Consider the following 5,820-nt stretch of genomic DNA (forward strand, 5'->3'; position numbering starts at 1 on the left):
CTGTTTTCCCTCACAGACATTTCTCTTCTCGGAGAAGCGGCGGCCTGAGCTGCGGGCCAATGTCACGGTCAAACACTGATTCACACCGCTGGAATACCAACGGCGCCGAGGCCAGGCGGAGGAATTAATTCAGCCGCAGATCGTCATGGGACGCTTTCTGTAATACTCTCTCTCTCTCTCTCTCTGTGGGTATGAATCAAAACTGTTCAAAAATGTATCTGAGGTCGTTACATATTTATGACATCACCCCTTGTTAAAGGTTGTTCAGGCCTTTTTTTTTTTTTTTTCCTTAAACTTAATTATTCAAACGGGTCATTGTTGGATCAGCTGGTCTCCTAAATGAGTAATTTAAATACTCAATAGAAATAAAAAGAAATAAAAGAAATAAAAAAACCCTTTTCAGACAGTGTCTGGTTCAAGGGTTTCAGTGGGAATAAGATTTCTGGGTGAAAATGTAAAGGACCAATCAGAGAGCTGCTCTTCTTTGCTGTGATATTCGAAGGAAACATGCTGTGTTGAAGCTTCTCTGACAACAATGCAGCAGCCAGTATGTCCTCCTTCTAACTTTAGATTCTGCTCCTGAATGCTCTGGATCTGATTGGACCAGAGAAGGTAGGCGGGCTTTGAAGGCCGTTTTGGACGCCCCTGGGTTTGCCAGATATGAGAGCAGTTATCAGGTGAACAGGTGTTGCAGCGATGGAAGCGGGCAGTGGAACTGCTTCAGATAGAAGTGATTGTACCCGAGCTAAAAAGCTCTGCATGTTTCTAATAAGCTCCAGCAGCAGAAAGCTGCTCAAACTAGGATCAATGTTGGAGATGAAACATGGAGAGAGGTTAGAACGCAGAAAGCTTTACAGACCCATGCAGAGCTGGCTAAACACTGAAGCTACAGTGTCCACCACATGCAGAGCTGGCTAAACACTGAAGCTACAGTGTCCACCACATGCAGAGCTGGCTAAACACTGAAGCTACAGTGTCTCTACATGCAGAGCTGGCTAAACACTGAAGCTACAGTGTCCACCACATGCAGAGCTGGCTAAACACTGAAGCTACAGTGTCCACCACATGCAGAGCTGGCTAAACACTGAAGCTACAGCGTCTCTACATGCAGAGCTGGCTTAACACTGAAGCTACAGTGTCCACCACATGCAGAGCTGGCTAAACACTGAAGCTACAGTGTCCACCACATGCAGAGCTGGCTAAACACTGAAGCTACAGTGTGCACCACATGCAGAGCTGGCTAAACACTGAAGCTACAGTGTCCACCACATGCTGACCTGTGTGAGAGGAGGGGGGAGACAGCTCTCTGTGATGACTAGAGTTTAGACTGCAGTACTCATTTTATACACTAGGGGGCAGTATAGTGCTCTTTTAAGTTTAGTTTTTTTAAATGCAAAAATGAAAAGGGGAGCTTCAAAGCTCGTTCTTAAAACTCAAGATGAAAAGCTGTCAAACAGGTGAAACCTGAAAGTGATTACATGACAATCTTTCATCTTTACAAGTTGGACATCAGGAAAACAAATCCTTTGTTTATCTGGTGACGTTCTCGGCGGCGGCGGCGCTCAGATAAGTTTACCGTCCCACGAGGCCGAGTGTCACATCACGACTTCAGGCTACAACTTTCCCTCTTCTCGCCGCCACATCAAAGCTGTGTTGGCTGCTCCTGTAGAAAGGCCCGTGTCTAATGGTCCATTAATAATTCCCCTTGATTTAGTTTGGATTTTTTTTTTTTTACATTTTAAGATCAAATGTGTGTCTTGCTTTGACCGTGGCGAGCTGCTGACTGGCAGTCTTACATGAATCTTCAGGATAATATCATATAAACATCCTGGACGCTGCCTCCGGTTCGTCCCTTCCTGTTGCTTCAGGATTCAGGTCAGTTTGTTGTGGTCATGAGTCGGGATGTGCCCGCTCTCTCTCTCCGTCCTCTCGGCGTGTGTGGGTGGGTGTGTTTATGCAGCCAGCTCTCATTCGCTGGCGTCTCATGCAGAGACCCAGGAAGTCCATTTAACCCCGTTTACTGATAAGCAGCCGAGAGAAACGGGACGTCAGGTGACGCGGCGTCGGGGTCGTGTTTGGGTCGAACCCTCAAAATTAAAATTAAAGGGCGCCGAAACTAAACTGTGACTGTTTGATGATCAACTATCGAGGCGTGAACAGGGAGAGCGTTTTCCCATCATTCCTCCGCTGGTCCGCCGCGTACACATTAGCAACAACACGCCATGCCCCGCGTGCACTGCGTGTGTCCGATACAGCAGGTGGCAGTGTGCACATGGTTGATTTGCAAATCCAGCAAGAAGCAGAAAGAAGAAGAAGCAACCACTCACACACACACACACACACACACTGAGTCCATCCATGTTTATTATTTCTAAGACGGGGGATTCAAACCAGGAACGCGGCACTGTTGAGCTTCATCAATAAACTTGACCTTCGGCCGACCTTCAAACAGCCGTGGGAATAAAAACAACAGGGTCCTAATTAAAGACATTACTCAGAATTAAATCTCAGCCTCGTCTAATCTAAACGCTTCTTCAAAGTCACAGGGCTCGAGTGGAGGTCAGAGCGATCAATGGAGGCGGTTATCTGCCCGCAACACGTGCACACCGGCGTGTAGACGGAGAGGACGTGGTGGTGTCTCAAAGTGCATACATTGACTTTAAGTAGAAAACAAACAGTCTGGGCATTAAAGAAACACTCAGTCACACAAACTTAAAGCAAGCAGCTGATTGATTCAGCCGGACACCTGCAGCCGTGAAGCCCGACCTCCCGTCTGGACCCACATCGTCCACCAGCGCCGGCCTGATCTGAAAGGTATTGATTTGTACTCCTCGGGCGGAGATTCAACAACAGAGCACAAACAGGCGGTTAAAGAAAGCTCTGCTGATTTAATCTGTCGGCGTCCATGTTTCTCTGAGTAGCAGGACGTGAGCTGTCATAAAAGCTTAATCTGCTACAACGTGAAGACCGCCGGCGAGCGCTAACGGTCTTCTAATCCGCTGATGTCTTTGCTTTAATGAGGTGTTCGTTCGGATGCCGAGTCAACGGAGCCTTGAAGCCAAAATATAATGAACGATCACACCTGCAGCCAAGTCGCACCACTGGTTACATTTAGACACATTACAACATTACATCTGACTGTGCAGATTAGTGCTTCGACCACGTTGTTTAATACCATCAGAGGACGCGGGAAGCGTGAGGAGGATGAAGCGCGTAGAGCTCAGGGAGCACTTCAAACATTTATTATGGGCTTGATTGTAAAGATAGGACAGTGGAGAGAGAGAGAGATTAGATTCGAACCTGAGCCGTCTGCTCGGAGGACTTTAGCCTGAACTAGCTACTATGCTACTAGCAAAACAGCTCAGGGATCACTTTAGGTAACCAACAAGGGTCACAGTATAACTTGTAGGAAAGGGCAGCAAAACAAAAAAATCCTTGAAGCAAATTTCTACTATTTAAAGTTCGAGCTGAGAAAGTTTTTGGAGATTTTCCCTTCATGACATCACAAAGGGCAGTAGCCCCTCCCCCAGCTAGGTGTTTGTTCTGCCCTCTGTTTTTACAGATTCTCTTGTTTCACATCTACCACTGACCAGCAGCTGGAGACGACAAAGGTCCAGTTTGAGGCGGATCAGTAACAACCGCGGTGGAACTGTGAAGTTAGCCAGAACCAGATGTTTAACTCAGGAACAGACACGATGGTTTACAAGCTTTTGAAGCACATGACAGAAACCCGAGATTCGAAATTGAGTGTCTATTTTTTCCAACATCTAAAACATCACGGATATAAAAACCAGGGAAGAAGAAGAAGAGGAACAAACAGCCTCTCTTCTCCATCCAAAAACTGTTTCTGGAGAAAATATTCTATTTGTCTCCTTCTGTATAAAAGCGTCTTAAAACCCTGAAAGCCCAAAAGTCACCTCACTAAATGTAAATCCTGCTTCCTGCTGTAGTACGAGGCCTCAAGTCTCAAAGGCCGACCAATCATCCATCACTTCAGCGTCCACAGGAGAGCTGCTGTATACGTCAGGTTCTAAAACAAATATCCTTGACCTTCATTCGTCCACTTCCTGTCTGTGCCAGCGCAGGTAAAGGTGAGGCTGATGAAACGTCTCCCCCGAGGATTTGGAGGGGGTTCAAAAGTTGTTATCTGCAGCATCATCAGCATTCTGTCTCTTTGTCTTTGATCACTGAGCGGAAGGCGTGATGACGAGGAGGAGGACGCCCTACATTCCTCACCAGCACATTCAAGGACAGTTCATCTCCTCTGCACTGTTTCACCGCCTGCAGAATCAACCGCCTCCGCGTACTGTGCAAACTGTCGACATCAGCACGGGAATTCCCCCGGAGTAAAACCAAGAGACAAAAAGATTCCTTGATCCCTGATGCTCTGAAACGGTGATATAAATAATCTTTATGTAACAAAAATCTGCCATCAAAAGCAGAAAGAAGACGACTCGAAGGATCCAGAGCGGAAGCTGCTACGACACCTGATTTAACCGCACTGTTCTTCAACACTATTCCCAAGACGTGTTTGATCAAAGGTTCATTTCTAGACCTCAGACTGTGAGTGACGTCACCACGCTGTCCCTGCAGGGGCGCTGGAGTCCCCCGTGTGTCCCTGCAGGGGGCGCTGGAGTCCCCCGTGTGTTCCTGCAGGGGGCGCTGGAGTCCCGGCGGCGGCGGCCTCCGTGCTGGAAATGCTGTCTCAGGCAGCTCAGCTACACGCCTTATTGTGAATAACTCTGATCCTTTATCCAATCAAAACTGCTGAGTCATCAAACAGGCTGTTTGAATGGGTGTGTATGTGACTTCCTGTGCTGCTGCAGCCAGCCTCTAGTGGACACTCCAGGAACTGCAGCTTCACATTGCATGTAAACAGACACAGAATGATCTAAAAACTCTTCTTCCTAATAATCAGTGAGTATGTTCTTCTTCTTCTTGACTCAAACAGCTTTTATACACAAGGGGAGGAGCCGGCCATCTCGTCCATGTAAACACAGCTCTGACAACAACACAGCCAGCAGGACTCCAGCTTCTCCCTCACTGGAGACAGTCAGGACTCACACACACACTCACACAGTCCACTCTGGATTCATGATGTACTGATGTAACATATAGCCTTTAACGTGCCCCTCTTTTCACTGGATCATGGAAATCATCTTTTTTTTTTCCTTTTGTGGCGATTCAAAAAATATTCAACATCCTTATCCAGTATGTATGCAATTTGATCTATAATAACCAGCTTTTCATTTGGTGATCAAAGGAGAGTAATACAACCTCAATCAGAGAGCTGCAGGAGCGTGCTGCAGAAGGACACTCCAGCAGGAGAGGCTGTTCACCTCCTGCAGCTAAAGAAAGCTTGTCCTTCTTACGTGGGAGCTTTTTCCTCTGATGATTCACTAAAGTGGGACTCTGTTATGAAATCAGCACAAAAAACAATCTCTCAATGTCGAGCCTCTCACATGGATTCAATATAAAAGAAGGTTTCGGGGTCAAGACGTGCACGTTAGCATCCTCTCTGCTGCACCATGGCGGTCCTCGCTCAACAGCTGTCTCACAACACTTCACGCCGAATGGCCTCCTAAAGACGTCACCGCACTCGCCTTTTTTTAAATGAGATGTCTCATATGAAGAGTAAAGCTCACAATGCAGCGCAGCAGCTTCTGACAGGACGCCGCTAATTAAGATGAAGGACGTGCAGAGCTGCTACGAGCGTCGTTCAAATCGATGCAAGCCCAACAGACTTTATATCACGAGGAGTTTTCACCAACCTGGAAACACTCGATTCTCTCAGACCTTCAACATGCATTCAACTTTATT

This window comes from Symphodus melops, assembly GCF_947650265.1.
Source record: "Symphodus melops genome assembly, chromosome: 16".
Lineage (NCBI taxonomy): Eukaryota > Metazoa > Chordata > Actinopteri > Labriformes > Labridae > Symphodus > Symphodus melops.